Raw genomic sequence first — 19,230 nt, forward strand, 5'->3', positions numbered from 1 at the left:
AGGATAGTTATCATAAAGTAACTAATAGTTACAAGTTGTCTTCAGCAGCTCATGACAAATAAAGGAAGGTCTCTGCCTCTTAGAAAAAGGCTCTAAATGGTGACCTTTGCCCACTCAGTGTCACTAGTTGCCCCCGCTCCACCCGAGTCCCACCTCTCTGATGGCCGTGCTGAGCAACTTAATATGAGAATCCTAACCACTGGACTGTCAGGGAATCCCCTGGTTGCTTCTCTTTACATCAGTTAATGTTTACTGACAATGTATTGTATTAAGATAAAATGATAAGGCACGTTTGTTGATTTTGAAGTCTAGCCCTTTATATCTGCCTCCTCTGTCTGCTTGTTTCTGTTGCATTGTTGGCCAGAAGACTGGACAGTCGGGTTTGTTAGAACTGTATCTAATGAAAAAGAGCATGCTATGAGTTTGTCAGAAGAACTTTCCTTTGAACTTTGCATCATCTCTCTTGTCTTTTCATGGTACCTTTTTGTGCATGCCTGATTCTCATTTATGTTCTGAAAAGTTAAAGTTACTAAGTAAGTGCTTAGTTTGAAGCCCAGTTGTTTCTATGATGGGTAGTGGAAATCAAAGCACATAGGGTATAGTGGTTAAGAATGTGGGCTTTGGACCCAAAATGCTTAGATTATTATTGAGGCTCTGTCACAGTGAACTGTGTGACCTCGGCAGATACTTAACTGCTCTACCTGTTTTTCCTTGCTGCACAGTAGGGATATCAGTAGTTTCTACTTCATAGCATTGGGAGTTTAATGTATTGGAGAAGGAAATGGCAACCCACTCCAGTATTCTTGCCTGGAGAATCCCATGGACAGAGGAGCCTGGCAGGCTGCAGTCCATGGGGTCACAAGAGTCAGACATGACTTAGCAACTAAAGCACCACCACCACCACCCAATAAACAAGCGAGCCCTTTTTATGTGTTTAGCTTGAATCTCTGATATACGCAGTTTAGTCTTTAAAGGCTGTAGCTGTCGTATAAGGTGGCATTACTTTTCCCGGAGTCTCTCACACACATGTACTCTCACACATGCTTAGAACTATTGGAGATACTTAGAATAACATTAATAGGCTCTGAAATACTGACAGGCCCTTTAAAAATTAAAAACCTGGAAAGTGCAGCTATCATGATTGTCTTCTATATCAGAGAAGGTACAAAGGAGAATTTGGCCATGTCCGACTCTGTGACCCCATGGACTGTAGCCTGCCAGGCTCCTCTGTCCATGGAATTCTCCAGAAAAGAATACTGGAAAGGATTGCCATGCCCTCCTCCAGGGGAATCTTCCTATCCCAGGGATCGAACTCACGTCTCATGTCTCCTGCATTGGTTGGCAGGTTCTTTGCCATTAGTGCCACTTGGGAAGCCGCTGGCAAAATTCAAACAGGCCCAGAAATCAGTAGAAAACAATGATGATGTGCAGAACTTGGTTTAACAAAAAGTAACTTTCTTATTAATGTTTTTCTAGATGGTGGAATTATTTTCCTTAAATTCACAAACTCACATAACAACAACAATAATGCTAATGATGATAAAAGTTCCAGTAGCCACTTTTTGGATGCTTGCTTAGGACAATGTGCCAGACCCTACGCTGAGCTCTTCATGTGTGTTGTCTCAATTAATCCTCACAGTGAGACGCAGTGCAGTAGGCATGGTATTATCATCCCCGTCTCATAGAATAGAGACACAGAAAGGTTAATTTGCCTAGGACTGTATAACAGAGGAGCAAATTCAAATCAAGTCTATGTTTTCTTAGAGCCTGTGCTATTATGTATTCAATATATTGCCTTACAGATGCTTCCTGGAATTTTTAGAACAATTCCCAGTTCTCCAGCAATATTTTTTGAAAGTTTGCCTCTCTACTATAGAGCTTGTTGTTCATTATTTTCCATGTTAAATTAAATTTTAAGTTGTTACAGTTTTATTTAACATAATTTCAGACTTTAGGGAAAGTTGGAAAGAATAGTACAAAGAATTTTAATATTTCATCTAGATTTCTCAATATTTCTTTTCCTACATTTAAAATACCCTCTTCCTCTGAATACTTTTCATGTGTATTTTCTTAAAACAATGGAATGTCATTCATTGCCTTACATAACAGTACAATGATCAAAATCAGGAAATTAATGCTGCTACGGGGCTGTTATTTAATCCACAGTTATTACTCAGATTTTGTCAGTTGCCCTAGTAGTATATTTTTAGAAAAAAGAAAATCTAGGAGGATGTGTTGCAATCAATTGCCAGATCTCCAGTTTTTTTGTTTGTTTGTTTTAATCTGAAAGAGTTCCTGAGCCTTTCTTTGTTTTGAATGCTGGGCCTGTTTATTGCTACTGATGCATGGTTTCTAAGGGGTTATCTTCAGGGATAGAGCCAGAAAATAGGTGTGTATATGCACACATAAATACATATATACCCGCACACCTCTTCCCCCCCCACCTCCATCTATCTTTGTTGAAAACCATGATTTCACGCTTATATAGCCAATACCAATCTAATACTCTTCTCTCCATTCCATATGTGTAACTTCCTTCTCCAACAGAGAAACTTCATTTCCATTATCAATAGTATATTTATTTATTTGCTTAATCCTTGAACGTAAAAGTAATTTCAGAAAGAACTCAGCTACTAACTGGAGGTCAGTGTTTAGAATTCTGTGATCTCTAGGCTGAGGGCATATATTATTCTAAAATCTGGTTCTCCTCCTTCTCCCTTTCAAAATTGCTTATGTTTTTCTTTTGAAGTCTGTATGGTTTATGTTTCAAGGCTGCCATAACAAAGTAGCACAAACTAGATGGCTTGAAACAGCAGAAGTTTATTCTCTAACAGGGGAGGCTACAAGTTGGAAATCAAGGTGTCAGCAGAGTTGGTTCCTACTGAGAACTCTGAAAAATATGGCCAACCATTTTGGTATTCCTTGGCTTATAGATGGTTCCAGTCCTTACCTCCATCATCTCGGAGAAGAAACCCCATGTTCAAATTTCTCCTTTGTATGAAGACACCAGCTATAGAGACCACCTTAAAGGCCTCATCTTAACTTGATTACAGCAAAGACCTTATTTCCAAACAGGATCACATTCAGAAGTACTGGAGGTTGATTTCACCGTATCTTTTGAGGGAACACATTTTACCCCATGAAAACCTGACCAGTTCATTATTTCTGTTTGTATTCGTCTTTGATTTCATTCCTTTAGAGTATTTGTGAAGTACATGAAAGCTGAACATGATTTAGGGAAGTAGCATTCTTCTTTTTTATTCTCTTCCCGGTCATCCCCTGTTGATAACCGCAGTTTATGGTCTTAGATCATCCTTTCCATGTTGTGTTGTTTTGTTTACCCAAATGAGCAGTACTTGAATATTTTCTTATTTTCTATTTTTTCACAAAAGGTAGATACTAAAGCATACTATAGCTATCCCTTTGAATTTTGCCCTTTTCATTTAACATTATGTCTGAGAAATCATTCCACATTAATTCTCATTCTGTGTAGCTACTCCATCATATGAATATACTGTAGTTAATTCAGTCACTGGTCTATGTGTGAGCCTTTAGGTTGGTTTCAGTATGTTGCATTTACAAATATTCCTGCTTGTAATATTTATATCATCCATACTGATAAAACTACAAAAAGGATGAACCTCAGAAACATTATGCTAAATGAAAAAAGCCAAACACAGTAGGTCACCTATTGTATATTCCATTTATTAGTATATGAAATATACAGCATAAGTAAATCCAAAGAGACAGAAACCTAGTTTGTTGTTGCCAGGGGCTGGGGAGAGGGAGGAAGGGGAGGTGACTGCTTAGTGGGTGTGGGGTCAGCTTTGGGGCGATAAAGTGTTTTGAAACTAGATAGAGGTGATGGCGGCACAATGTTGAGACATACTAAATGCTGCTAAACTAAGTGACACTTGGTTATACAGATGTCACCTCAATAAAAAGTGTATATTATCCGTATCATTTAAATAATGCTTATTTTGGTTTTTTGTGGATGTTGATGCTGCTGACATTTCAGCCACTGGGTAATCAGTGCACCTTCAAATGCTTCTCAGAAAGAACATGCCCTGACGTTAATCACTTTAGTGCACATGTGTGTATATACTGTCTATTCACACCTTTTTTTGGCTGCTCAGTCAGATTTAATTTTCTTTACCTCCTCTGTCTTTCACTTTACAAAGTTATGTTTTGTTTTTCTGTTCATTGGAAAAAGCTGAAGTCTAGTGATGCTGGAGCTAAAGAACCTTCATGGGGAAAAGGGGGCATGGTCCAGGATGGGAGTGAATCATAAAGGATAGAAACCAGAAGGATACTTAGGGCCAGATTATGTACCATAATACCTTTGTTCCATGCCAGAAAGTCTAGAGCCATGGATCACAGAAGATTATTAGGGAGAGGACTAATATTTAGTCTGTGATTTAAGATAACTGGTAGTAATGTGGCAGATGACTTGAAATGTAAATTCGTATTAGAAACAGAGAGCAGTGAAGAGGTATATTGAGAAGGGTGTTAGGAAAAGAATGTGTATATATATGTGTAACTGAGTCACTTTGCCCTACAGCAGAAATTGGCACAAATTGTAAATCAGCTATCAAATTTTAAACATTCTTTAAAAGAAGTATATTACATCCAGGTTAACTGCTATAGCAAAAAACCCCAATACAAAGTGACCTAAACAAAATAGACATTTGTTTCTCTCTCATATTAACAGTTCTGAGGTGAACCCAAGTTGGTAATTCAGTTCTGTTCCATGAGGTTGTTCAGGGATGCATGTTCCTTGAGTTTTATGGCATCACCCAGTGGAGCACTCATTCATCTGCTGATGTGAGGTTGGGTCACTGGTATGTCCATCTTTAGCTTGCAGGTATAGAGAGAAAGATTTTAAGGCAAGTAACTTTTCTTTTTAAAAAGTGAGGTTGGAAGTCACACACCAGTTCTACTCATTTTGTTGCTCATTTTGCTAGAAGTTAACTTCAATGGCTGCAGAAATGCACGAAGGAAATGGAAGAGGCTGGGAAATGTGGTCGTTAGCATGTCCAAGAAGAAGGAAAGAATGACTTTTGGAGGCACAAACAGTAGTCTACCCCATGAGGCAATTTGAGTGTTTTTTATTATGAGGATTTGAACCCGGGTAAGAAAATAGACAGAACTGACCAGTTAACAGTGATGGAATTGTTGTACAGTGTTGACTACCAAATTGAAGTTAGAAATCAACTGTTTTTATTTTGCCCATTGACTTACCTATGCTGCTATTCAAGAACTGTCACTGGAATATCGCCTAGAAACAATATGTCATCAATTTTTACCTATTAAAGAACTTTTCTTTAGAAATTAGTATTAAGGGAACTAGGGTACTACCCCTAGGTAGGTAAATTTGTCTCTGTTTTAAAAACTGCACATTAGTGCATTTCCTGCCCCATTATATAAATTATCCATCCATGTTACCTTTTCCCCAAAGTCTCAGAGGATAACAAAAATATATTTGTAAATTTATTTTAAACCTTACTCATGAAGTGGGTAAAAAAAAAAACAAAAAAAAAAACCTGAGCAATATTAAGACAAGTATTTAATGAGAGATAGAAATATTAATACTTCTATAGGAAACAGAACATTACCCAGATAATGTCACTTCATGATCTCATCTTCCTGCAGAAAATCTTCTTGCTTCCCAGTATGTAATGTAGACCAGTGACTTCTGGCATTTTACTTGAAATACTGCTAATATAAATTTAATATTTACTGTACTACCATAATACACCAGTATAGAAGAAAGTTCAGTTTCCATTGAAAACCAATTGGTTCTAACAAAGTTTACATTTTATTGATGTTTTATAAATTACATTGTAGTCCCAGAGATCTTCACAATAGAAATTAATCTACACTTGTTATCTTTTATAGTGTTTATGATAACCATTCTAACAGACATGAGGTGATATCTTATTGTGGTTTGTTTGTATTTCCCTGGTGGTTAATGATGTTGAGCACCTTTTATATACTTGTTGGCCATTTGTGTGTCTTCCTCAGAAAAATATCTGTTCAGTTCCTCTGTCCATTATTAAATCAGATTGTTCGGGGTTTCTTACCATTAACTTAATGAGTTTTTTATATATTTTTTGGATATTAACCTGTTACCTGATATATGATTCTCAGATATTTTCTCCCATGCTGTAGGCTGTCTTTTCATTTTCTTGAGGTTCCCTTTGCTGTGTAGAAGGTTTTTAGATTTTTATCATAAAAATATCCCATTTTTTATCAAGGGATAAATGTTGGTGAGGAGGTGGAGAACAGGGCACCCCTGTGCACTGTTGGTGGAAATGTAAATTAGTGTAGCCACTGTGGAAAACACTATAAAGATTCCTTAAAAAATGAAAAGTAGAGCTGCAGTGTGATCCAGCAGTCCCACTGCTAGGTATATATCAAAAGGATATGAAAGGATATCAAAGAGATACCTGCACTCCTATGTCATTATTCACAACTGCCCAGATAAAGAAACAACCTAAGTGTCTGTGGATGAATGGATAAAGAAGATATGGGTGTGTGTATGTGTGTGTGCACATGTATATACATATATACATGATGGAGTATTGTTCAGCCAAGAGAGAAAAGGAAATCTGCCATTTGCAGCAATGTGGATGGACCTTGAGGACATTATACTAATTGAAACAAGCTAACACATTAAATGAGTACAGGAACTTCACTGAGGTAAAATAATGTTTCTTCAAAACCAGTGTATCTGCTGAAGTTGGATATCTTTCATAGAGAAATTGCTGTATAATAAACAAAAGATAAATCGGCAAACAAACTTTTCTGAAGAGCATAATGTAATCAGTTTAATTAGCAAGCTGTTCTTTTACACGCTGACATAAAATGGAGACAGGAATCTTAAATAGCAGAGAAAGTCAGAATTTGGCCATTTATCAGGCTGGAATAGCAGACATAGATAAAACCTCAAACTCAACAAGAAACAGTATTTCTCCCAAGAATGGTAGAGCTGTAAAATGTCATAACAAACCCTGTCTTTGAATGACTGTGGCTTGGCAACTCACTGAAAAACTTTGTTTTGGAAAATCAGACTGTCAGAAACTTGACTTGTGTATAATTATATCAGGAAGAATAAAACATCCCACTCTTGCCTGGAGAATCTAGCTCTCCCTGACATAGAGTAGTGGTCTTAATTTACAGCCAAGATACACAGCTCCAGATAAGGGGTTTCTGGACGCAGCATCGACATCTGTCTTAACTTTGTAGTTCCTGAGGGAAGAGGATCTTGGTTCACTCTGCAGTCCAGTCCTGAAGTAGACCCTTCACACACAGCTCTGCTTTGCTCTAAGCCTGTCAAAACACAGCTTTATGTAAGTTTCACCTGGACTCTGTGCGTACATGCTAAGTCACTTCACTCGTGTCCGATTCTTTGCGACCTATGGCCCGTAGCCCACCAAGCTCCTCTGACCATGGAAGTCTCCAGGCAAGAATACTGAAGTCAGTTGCCATGCCCTCCTCCAGGGGATCTTCTCAACCCAGGGATTGAACCAGCATCTCTTACATCTCCTGTGTTGACAGGCGAGTTCTTTACCATAACGCCACCTGGGAAGCCCTATACTCTACTCTTTTATAACTGCTTTAAATATTATTGTAGTTGTAAGTCTTACAGCTTTCATACTCTGTGCTTAGTCGCTCAGCTGTGTGCAACTGTTTGCGACCCCATGGGCTGGAGCCTACCAGGCTCCTCTGTCCATGGGGATTCTCTAGGCAAGAATAGTAGAGTGGGTTGCCATGCCTTCCTTCAGGGGATCTTCCCAACCCAGGTCTCCCACATTGCAGGCAGATTCTTTACCATCTGAGCCACCAGGGAAGGCCAACTACTCTTCCCCAAGTCTTAGAAGAGTTGTGAGACAGCTGAAGATTCCCCCGGGCTGCAGTCTTCCTTGTTGCAGCGGGTCAGTAAACCTGCTCTCGTCAGACTGCAGGTTTGTTTCTGCGGTTGTTAGGATGATGGAGCCAGTACACTGCTAGCTCTTGAAACTTACTTTAAAAGAAAGAAAGAAAGGGATCCAAATGAACGCTTGTGGCAGAGCCTGCTAATAGAATAGAATGCACAGATAGGTTTTGGGTTAGCCCAAAAGTTCGTTTGGGTTTTTCTACATATTATGGAAAAACCCAAATCAACCCAGTACTTTCAGACTTCACTTTCAAGTTCTTATCTTTTTTCTTCTTGTGTTTTAAAGTCTATTTTAGAGCCAGAAGATACTTTTTAGGTCATAGATAGATAGTGGTCAGATATTTTTTTACAATTTTCAGAACTTGGAGTAGAAAATACCTGATGGCAGAGAAGTATTATTTGAACAGTCTCTTCAGCCTAATGCTCACATTTCCTATTGCAGGGAAGTAGGCACTGCACTTGTAATTTACCCAAGGCCATTCATCTTGTTTGTGGACCTGATTCCTTTGACTCTTTACCTGCTGTTCTTTAGTTCTTCACACTAAAGAAATAGAATTTAATTAAAGTTGCTTGTAGTTACTCATTTGTGGTATTTTTTACAGCTTTAGTTATTAAAGTAGAATATAAATGCAGACAGATAACACTGATTACTTAGGTAGCAGCTCATGGGAGCAACTCTTCTAAGTAGGGAAACTCATTCCTCTTCCAACACCATGAAAAATACTGAGATTGATAAGCAGGAAAAATTCATCATGAGAAAATAAGGTATGATGTTTTGTTTTCAGAAGAGCAATATTTATTAAACTGTAAAGCAAAATTTTTAAAGTGTGGCTAAGTACCCGTAAGACCCATGCCACAATTTTTTCATGGGTCGCCAGAATTAAATGTTATGAATCTTCTTTCCTGCCAACCTTTGACATTAACCTTCTCTGTCCTGAGCGCTGGGAGAGTGCTTTTTCCTCCTTCGTCTCACGTCACAGAGGGCAGGGAGGGAAATGAGTTATCTGCACCTTTCCCATCTCCCTGAGAGCTTGCTTAAATCCCTTGCCACCACTTGTTTATTCAGTGCCAGGTGTTTATGGCCTTCATGAAGAGAGCTGTTACATCATTCATGATAATTACTTTTCAGAGGTTAACCATGGATCGCCTAGCCACTCCTTAACATACTAGAGCCACATTATTGTCACAGTAAGCTTGAGGCCCACTGTACTGGTCAGATTAGATATTTACACAGGGCAAGGGAATAATGTTCAAAAATAAAGAAGACTTTTTACTTCTTATATCTGCAGTTTCTTCCTCCTCCTCAACCCTGTGTCACTTCAGCGATTCAGCTTCGTGAATATTTGTTTAGTACTCAGTTTAATTAGAATAGAAGGTACAAAGACGTGGTTCCTCCCTTCAAAGAGCTTGTTACACAGCGTGAAAACTAACCAGAGAGCGTGTGTGAGCAGCCTGATTGCAGAGATTCACCCATTGAGCAGAGTGTATGTATGCGTAGTGGGGCTGGCAATAAGGAATGGTGCTGGCTGTGGCTAGAAAAATGTTATCCATTCACAGGTCTGTGAGTAGCTGGCTTTTGCTGTTTTCTCGTGAAATACTCTAGATTGGGCCTGTTTAGGCAAGATGCTGTGTGAAAGAATACTGATAGAACAGAGGAGCTAATATCTCCTGATTCACTTGGTGAGTCCAGAGAGGTTGTGAGAGTCATTTCACATAGGGTAATTTAGAAAAGAACAGTTAAGTTGAGTCTTTAAGGCTGGCTGGGATTTTGTTGGCAGTATGAGAGAATGGAGAGTATTTCATATAAGGATAATGTGAAAGCAGAGGTGGTATTGACTTACTAGGCCTGTTTGGAAAATTGTCATTTGATTTAACTATAGCGGTATGCTCTGGTGGATTCCCCAGTGGCTCAGATAGTAAAGAATCTGCCTGCAGTGCAGGACCCCTAGGTTCAATCCCTGGGTTAGGAAGATTCCCTGTAGAAGGGGATGGCTGCCCACTCCAGTATCTTGTCTAGAGAATTCCATGGACAAAGGAGCCTGGCAGGCTATGGTCCACGGGGTCACAAAGAGTCAGACACAACTGAGTGACTAACACTAGTGACTATGCTCTGTCATAGTGGGAAATAAATAGGAAATATAGAAGGAAATAAGATGTGAAGAGCAGTGCTTGCTTCGGCAGCACATATACTAAAATTGGGACGATACAGAGAAGATTAGCATGGCCCCTGCACAAAGATGACACACAAATTTGTGAAGCGTTCCATATTTTTGAAACTGGAGCCCATTATACAGAGTGAAGCAAGCCAGAAAGATAAAGAGCATTACAGCATACTAACACATGTATATGGAATTTAGAAAGATGGTAACGATAACCCTATATGCAAAACAGAAAAAGAGACACAGATATACAGAACAGACTTTTGGACTCTGAGGGAGAAGGCAAGGGTGGGATATTTCGAGAGAACAGCATGTATATTATCTGTAGTGAAACAGGTCACCAGCCCAGGTTGGATGCATGAGACAAGTGCTCGGGCCTGGTGCACTGGGAAGACCCAGAGGAATCGGGTGGAGAGGGAGGTGGGAGGGGGGATCGGGATGGGGAATACATGTAAATCCATGGCTGATTCATGTCAATGTATGACAAAAACCACTGAAATGTTGTGAAGTAATTAGCCTCCAACTAATAAAAATTAAAAAAAATTAAAAAAGATGTGAAGAGCAGATTGATTATAGTTTATGGAGAACCATAAATGTTATAGCACAGAGTTTTAGACTCTACCCTGTGGATGATGGGATTTTTTAAAAATAGGTTAGTGATGTGGTCAGTATACACAGGATAGATGGAGAAGGGAGACTCCCCTGGTAAGAAGAACTATTCCTATTAAAACATCCACACTTGAGTAGCATGGTAGGCAGGGATGGGCAGGATTTTAGGGTGAAAGAATGAGACTTAAAATGTGACTGATAAGACAAAGGATAAGGAAGAGGTACTGTCTATGTTAACATTAGAGGCAGATGTAAGTCAAAATTGAGTTTGTGGGGAGAATAGATTTGCCATACTTTTTTGCTTTTCGGGAATGATAGCTTAGTTACTTTTATTTGATTGTGGTTTATGCCTTCATGGCCTCAAGACTAGATCAAGAGCCACTAAAAACTTATTTAAAATCAAGTCTTGTGAGAGAAAACCAGAATGTCTGAGAGCTTGAAGCATCTCAAAATTAGAACTCTCCATGAATAATAGACTGTGGTTCTCATTGGTAAGTGTAGTAGAGATAGAAGTTTTACCCTTGTATTCCTTCAGTTCAGTTCAGTTCAGTCACTCAGTCGTGTCCGACTCTTTGCAACCCCATGAATTGCAGCACGCCAGGCCTCCCTGTCCATCACCAGCCTACCCAGACTCATGTCCATTGAGTCGGTGATGCCATCCAACCATCTCATCCTCTGTCGTCCCCTTCTCCTCCTTCCCCCAATCCCTCCCAGTGTCAGGGTCTTTTCCAATGAGTCAACTCTTAGCATGAGGTGGCCAAAGTATTGGAGTTTCAACTTCCACATCAGTCCTTCCAATGAACACCCAGGATGGATCTCCTTTAAGGTGGACTGGTTGGATCTCCTTGCAGTCCAAGGGACTCTCAAGAGTTTTCTCCAACACCACAGTTCAATGGCATCAATTCTTCAGCACTCAGCTTTCTTCACAGTCCAACTCTCACATCCATACATGACCACTGGAAAAACCATAACCTTGACTAGACGGACCTTTGTTGGCAATATAATGTCTCTGCTTTTTAATATGCTATCTAGGTTGGTCGTAACTTTCCTTCCAAGGTGTAAGTGTCTTTTAATTTCATGGCTGCAATCACCACCTGCAGTGATTTTGGAGTCCACAAAAATAGTCTGACACTGTTTCCCCATCTATTTGCCATGAAGTGATGGGACCAGATGCCATGATCTTAGTTTCTGAATGTTGAGCTTTAAGCCAACTTTTTCACTCTCCCTCACTATCTTCAAGAGGCTCTTTAGTTCTTCTTCACTTTCTGCCATAAGTGTGGTGTCATCTGTATATCTAAGGTTATTGATATTTCTCCCGGCAATCTTGATTCCAGCTTGTGCTTCTTCCAGCCCAGCGTTTCTCATGCTGTACTCTGCATATAAGTTATACAGCCTTGACGTACTCCTTTTCCTGTTTGGAACCAGTCTGTTTTTCCATGTCCAGTTCTTACTGTTGCTTCCTGACCTGCATACAGGTTTCTCAAGAGGCAGCTCAGGTGGTCTGGTATTCCCTTCTCTTTCAGAATTTTCCACAGTTTATTATCACTTATAATTTGACTATTTCTCCAAAAACCAAAATTTAGGTACTGGCTTTGTGGTTTTACAAAAAATATCTTACAATAGTATGTCATTATTACTTAAAGCCAATTTTATCTTTTTAAAACCAAGTTGTTAGATCTCATGTGCTCTTAAGATAGTAATTGAATTTCCTGTTATTCTGGTAATTTGTGATAATAATTGGCAGCTTATTTAAGGGAATCACAACAGCTCTGGGTTGTGAGCCATGGTTTTACTGAAATTGTTGCTTCCACTTATTGTTTCTGTAGTATGAAATGGGGTTTATAAATTGTGTGCTTTGAATGGCATGTGCTCAGTCACTTCAGTCATATCTGACTCTTTGCGACCCTATGGACCAATTATCATATTAAAAGATAAATTAAAACTGATCTTATAATTAAAATACTTTTACACAATAGGATAGATAAATATTACCATTTCTCTGTGTTTAAAATAGAAGGAAGACTTGTGAGTACCCGTATCGTGGGTGTGAGAAACCTTACTTATTCCCATAGTTTAAATTTTTTCCTTTGGCCATAGGACACTGTGTGTGTGTCTGTGTGTTTTTATGTAAAAAAAATAACATTAGGTCTACCCTCTAAATAAATGTTTCAGTGTATCAGGCGTATCAATAACATGATATGCTGTTGAGTATATCATGCAATACAGTTATAGCAGTATTGCTAACTGTAAACTTAGGCTGTATAGAGGATCTCCAACATGATTGAAACTCTAAATCTATTGAACAGCACTTCCTCACCACTCCCACCCCACTCAGCCTCCAGATCCTGGCAACCCCCATATTTTTTCTGTTTCCATAAGTTTACTACTGTAGATACCTTATAAGTGGAATTATGTAGTATTTATCTTTCTGTGACTGACTTATTTCACTCAGCATGTCCCCCGGGTCCATCCTCAAAGTTTATCAGTGTTGTTGTGTATGCCAGAATTTCCTTCTTTTTGTGGTTGAATAGTGTTCCATTGTGTGTGTGTGCGCGCGTTTGTGTGTGTGTACGCATCACATTTTCTTCGTCTGTTCATGCATCACTGGACCATGGGAGTGACCATGGGAGTGCTGATACATCTTCAAAACCCTGATTTTAATTCTTTTGGTTAAATACCCAAAAGTGGTATTGCTGGATCAGATGATGGTCCTATCTTTAATTTTTTGATCAACCTCCATTCTGTTTTCCATAGCAGCTGCATCATTTTGCATTTCCACCAAGAGTGTACACGTGGTCCGATTTCTTCACATCCTTGTCAGCACTTGTTATTTTCACTATTTTTTGTAGTTGCTGTCCTAAGAGGTGTGAGTTAATACCTCATTGTGGCTTTGCATTTGTGGATTTGCAAATGTGGATTTGCATTTTCCTTCTGATTAGTGATGTTGAACAAGTTTTCATATACTTCTGGGCTCTTTGTAATGTCTTCTTTGGAGAATTATCTATTGAAGCCCTTTGCCCATTTTTTAATAAGGGTTTTTGTTTTGTTGGGGTTTTTTGTTTATTTTTGCTATTGAGTTGTAGGAGTTACTTAGATATTTTGGATACTAATCTCATCATATATATGGTTTGCAAATATTTCCTTGTTCTTTAGGTTCCTTTTTTGCCCTGCAACAGCTTTCTAGTTTAATACAGTTGCACTTGTCTATTTTTCCTTTTGTTCCTTGTTCTTTTCATATCATATCCAAGAAGTCATTTCTAAGACCAGTGTTAAAGATGTTTTCCCTGTATGTTTTCTTTTAGCAGTTTATTGTTTCTGGTCTTGGGTTTAAGTCTTTAATCCATTTTCAGTTGATTTTTGTGCATGGTATAAGAGACAGATCTAATGTCACTTTTCTGTATATGGATATCTGTTGTTCCCATCACCAGTTGTTGTAGGGACTGGTCTTTCCCTATTCTTTAGTCTTGGCACCTTTGTTCAAAATCTATTGATCATATGTATATGGGTTTTTTCTGGGTTCTCCATTCTCTTCCTTTGGTCTAGATGGTCTGTCTTTATGCCAGTACTGAACGCTTTTGATTACTGTAACTTTGTATCTTGTTTTGGATAATCAAGGTCCTTCATAATGGTTTCATATGACTTTTAGGGTTGTTTTTTCTAATTCTGTTTTTTCAAAACTGCCATTGGGATTTTTATTGGGATTGCACTGAATTTGTAGATCATCTTGGGTAGTTATGGACACTGTAACAATATTAAGTCTTTTAATCCATGAATATGGGGTGTCTCCATTTATTTATGTCTTTAATTTATTTCAGCAATGCTTTGTAATTTTAAGTATGCAAGTCTTTCATCTTCTTGATTAAGTTTATTCCTAAATATTTTACTCTTTTTTTCATGAGATTGTAATTGAGATCTTCTTCATTTCCTTTTCTGATTGTTCATTGCTTGGGTATGTTGATTTTGTATCCTAAAGCTTTAGTGAATTGATTTATTCTGATAGTTTTCCTGTGGAATTATTATAATTTTCTACATAGAAGATCATCTTATCTGCAAAGACAGTTTTACCTCTTCCTTTCCAATTTGAACGCTTTTTATTTCTTTCCCCTGTCTCTCTGGTCACAGGACATTTAACATGATCCAAAATAGACAAAGAATCAAAAAGATGAGAATTCTTCTGGGTGTATCAATTTTTAAATAAGAGCTACTCATTTAAAAATAATGCCTACTACAGAATCATTCCCTCGTGTCTATTTTTTCCAGATGAATTTAGTTATAATTTTTTTATGTTCAAAGGAAGATTCAGTTGGTATTTTGATTGGAATTACGTTAATTCAGAGATAAATTCATGAGACAGTTGCCATCTTTACCATAGTAAATTATTTTGTTCATAAGTGAAATGTTTGTCCATTTTTTTGCATATCTTTTAACTCCAAAAATACTTACAAATACTTTATTTAAATGTAGCCTACACATTTTAAAGCTTATCTTTAGATACGTAATTTAATTTGATGTATATATTCTAACTTGTTGACTTGATTTTTTGTTGTTGTTGTTTCTGGTTGTTTTTTCAGTTGATTTTTGTTTTCTTGCTTTCCAAGAACACAATCGTATATATTGCAAATAGTGAGAACTTTATATTTCCACTATTCATAGTACCTTATTTTTTCACTTCTGGGTTTCAATTGCTTAGTACTTCTAGAATAATTCATTAAGTCCTTCAGACTGCCTTCAGACTGAATTCCCCTATTATGTGTTAGGAGACAGAATAATAAACAGAGAGTGCAGTAGATGTGCTAAGCGCTGTGGAGCAGAGTAAAGCGGAGTGAGGGCGTTGTAGCGTTGTAGTCATGAGTTGCTATCTTATATGGGGTTATCAGAGAAGGTCTCATCTTAGAGGAACAGTTGGGTAGAGCCCTAGAGGAAATGAGAACTCAAGGCAGCTGCGCAGAAAAGAACATTGCAGGCAGCTGAATAGAAAGTCCACAGGCTCTCTCTGAGTCAGGAGCTGTGTGTGGTATCCAGGGAAGCGCACGGGAGCCAGTGCGGCTGAAGCACAGTAAATGGGGGATTCGTGGGAGAAATGGAAGTAGGAGTACAAATAACAAACTATACTGGGTGACAGTAATAAAGGTAATAGTTATTAAACATGTGTGAGACCTTGTTCTAGCTACTTCTTTCAGTTAATCTTTGCAGTAACCTTCAGAGGGAGACAATGTTATCTCCATTTCATAATGAGGAACCTGAGCTCAGAGAATGTGAATATGAATGAATTTGCTTAAGATCATACAACCAGAACTTCGTAAAACCAAGTTTCATAGTTCAATATTTTGATTCCAAAATACTTGTCCTTAATCTTGACCATGTGCTAGACATGGTGAGTTCAGCAGGAAAGCATAGATTTAATGTTACAGAAATAAGGGAGTCAGTCCATTTCAGTTAATGGCAACTCCATCTTTCCAGTTGCTCAGACCATACGTTTGAAAGTGGTATTTAACTCATCTCATTTTCTCATACTCTGCTTCCAGTCAGACTGAACCAGCTGGCCCTATCTTTAAAACAGATCAAGTTGGTGATCACATCTTACCATCATCCCTGCTCCAACCCTGGTGCAGGCCAGCACACATCTCCAGGGATTGATGCATAACCTTCTGAGTGATTTCCCTGCTCCCACCATTGCTGCTTTTGTTTTCCACCCAGCAGTCAGTGTTAGCATGTCAGGTCTTTGCAGATTCCTGTCTCAGGGTACAAGACAAAGTGCTCACATATGATACACCCCCTCATCACCCTCATCTTCTGCTCTCTCTCTTAGCTCACTCCACACCAAGCACAGCAGCCTGCCTCCTGTTCCAGGAAGCCGTGCAGTTTGACCCTTTTCAGGGGCTGCCTTCCCTTTTGTGTCTTTAGTCAAATATCTTCTTTCTCACCCACTCTCTTTAGCCATTCCTGCCAAATCCCTATTCCCTCCTTTGCTTCATTTTTCACCTTAGTACTCATTGCTTTCTAATATACTATATAATTTTGCTGATTTATTTTGTCTGTTACCTGTCTACTTACATTAGAAGATAAGCTCTACAATGTCAGGGATTTTTGTTTGTATTTTTTTTTAACTGGTGCCATCCCATTGCTAGCAGATTGTAGTTGTTAGTAAAGATCTATTGAATAACTTAAAAAAAAGGCGGGGGGGGGGAGTTATTTAAGAGTTATTTGACTCTAAGGTATTATAGTTATGATTGTGCAGCATTTTTTATCCCCTGTGAGTTTCTTAAAGTCAAGGAAAGTTTTGTTCATTTCTAGAACTCTATCCATGTTCTTTAGTATGTTCTCTTTTATGTCATATTAGCTTCTCTGTGTATGGTGATTGTTGAATGTCTTCTCAACACAAAATGTCCTAAGAATAACTATTCATCTTCACCCAAATGAAAGCATTAGATATTTTCACAAATAATATATATACACAAATACATGCTCATAAACATATTTCTTTACATGCTCACACACTAAGGTAAATCAGATCTATAACAAAATAACTTGCTTTTAACTCTTTAAAAGTTATAATTAAATGTTTTAAATTCTAATCTGCTCTTATTGTTAGTCACCATGTTAATTAACTTTTGATGCTGCAAAGAATTATTTCATTATCATGACATTTGTCGTACTTCTAGAGAAACATGTCAGCTTCTGAGAGACGTGAACATGTTAAACACTTAGAAGAGACGCCTAAAGATGACCCAAGGAAAATTTAAAAAACAAAGAATCAAAATAAGAAACAAAAAACAAAAGGTAATCGAGCACCCTCAATTCATAAGGAAAGAACTAGGGAAACAGAGGACACAGTTTACAAGTAGACCCAGACTTGGTTTCCTAAAGACTTGTCTGTTGGTTCACCTCCCAATACAGGTAATCCGTACATTTGCCTGTTTTTATTATAACCTCTCCTTCCACTCATTGTGCAGATACACATAAAAATACGGTTAAAAAGACCACAATGGTAGTGCTACCCTGCCAGTAGTTCTCTTTTGACAGCATCACCATATTTATCTAGCAACAGTGTTTGTGGAATTTTATTTGCTTTACTGAATGTTTTGCCTATTTTTTGAAAATGTGAATGGATAGCTTATTAAGACAAAGTGCTTATGTTAATAATAAGAGTAGGTCTTATAGCTCTCACATATTTGAATAGCTTTTTATAGGAAAGCATTAAATTAAAAATGTAAAAAACAATGAAGCAAATACAAATGTCTGTAATCTTATTCATTTTATCTGTCCTCTGTCTGTTAAAAGGATTGAGTGTTATATTTGTTAATCCACTAAAACATTTGTGAATTAACAGTTTGGAAAACCTCCTACAGTTTGGACAACCTTTTTCATAAATGGTTGGTAATTACATCACTTTAGGATAATGCTAACTGTTGTGATAACTAAACTAGAGCATAATAAGTTTTCATTATCTTCATTATGTTCACCGTAGTTTGACCTCAGGTCAAATAACAGAAAGGGAACACAGCCCCGCCCATCAACAGAAAATTGGATTAAAGATTTACTGCCCATCAGAACAAGACCCAGTTTCCCCCTAGTCAGTCTCTCCCATCAGGAAGCTTCCATCAGTCTCTTATCCTTATCCATCAGAGGGGGAACAGAATGAAAACCACAGTCACAGAAAACTGACCAAACTGATCACATGGACCACAGCCTTCTCTAACTCAATGAAACTAGGAGCTATGCTGTGTAGGGCCACCCAAGATGGACGGGTCATGGTGGAGAGTTCTCACAACACGTGGTCCACTGAAGAAGGGAATGGCAAACCACTTCAGTATTCTTGCCTTGAGAATCCCCATGAACAGAATGAAAAGGCAAAAAGATAGGACACTGAAAGATGAACTCCCCAAGTCGGTAGGTACCCAGTTGCCATGGGAGATCAGTGGAGAAATAACTCTAGAAAGAATGAAGAGACGGAGCCAAAGCAAAAACAACACCCAGTTGTGGATGTGACTGGTGATGGAAGTAACGTCTGATGCTGTAAAGAGCAATATTGTATTGGAACCTGTAATGTTAGGTCCATGAATCAAGGCAAATTGGAAGTAGTCAAACGGAGCTAGCAAAAATGAACATCAACATTTTAGGAAACTAAAATGGACTGGAATGGGTGAATTTAACAAGATGACCATTATATCTACTACTGTAGGCAAGAATCCTTTAGAAGAAATGGAGTAGCCATCATAGTAAACAGAAGAATCCAAAATGCAGTACTTGGATGCATCTCAAAAATGACAGAATGATCTCTGTTTGTTTCCAAGGCAAACCATTCAGTTATTGAGTAATCCAAGTCTATGCCCCAACCAGTACTGCTGAAGAAGCTGAATGGTTCTATGAAGACCTTCTAGATTTAACACACAAAAAAAGATGTCCTCTTCATTATAGGGGACTGGAGTGCAAAAGTAGGAAGTCAAGAGCTACCTGGAGTAACAGGCAAATTTGGCCTTGGAGTACAAAATAAAACAAGTCAAAGGCTAACAGAGTTTTGCC

The 19,230-nt window shown here is 38.2% G+C and overlaps 1 protein-coding gene and 1 non-coding gene across 3 annotated transcripts in view; both read left to right on the forward strand.

The window, feature by feature from the left end:
* The window catches only part of MAP4K3 (mitogen-activated protein kinase kinase kinase kinase 3), a 173,654-nt gene that overhangs the window by 62,230 nt on the left and 92,194 nt on the right, over positions 1-19,230 (forward strand). The gene's annotated exons all lie outside the window — the stretch shown is intronic.
* Positions 10,105-10,211, forward strand: LOC136165635 (U6 spliceosomal RNA). Its single transcript, XR_010662640.1, has one exon. It is a non-coding gene; the product is annotated as a U6 spliceosomal RNA (small nuclear RNA).

This window comes from Muntiacus reevesi, chromosome 3 (genome assembly GCF_963930625.1).
Source record: "Muntiacus reevesi chromosome 3, mMunRee1.1, whole genome shotgun sequence".
Taxonomy (NCBI): Eukaryota; Metazoa; Chordata; class Mammalia; order Artiodactyla; family Cervidae; genus Muntiacus; species Muntiacus reevesi.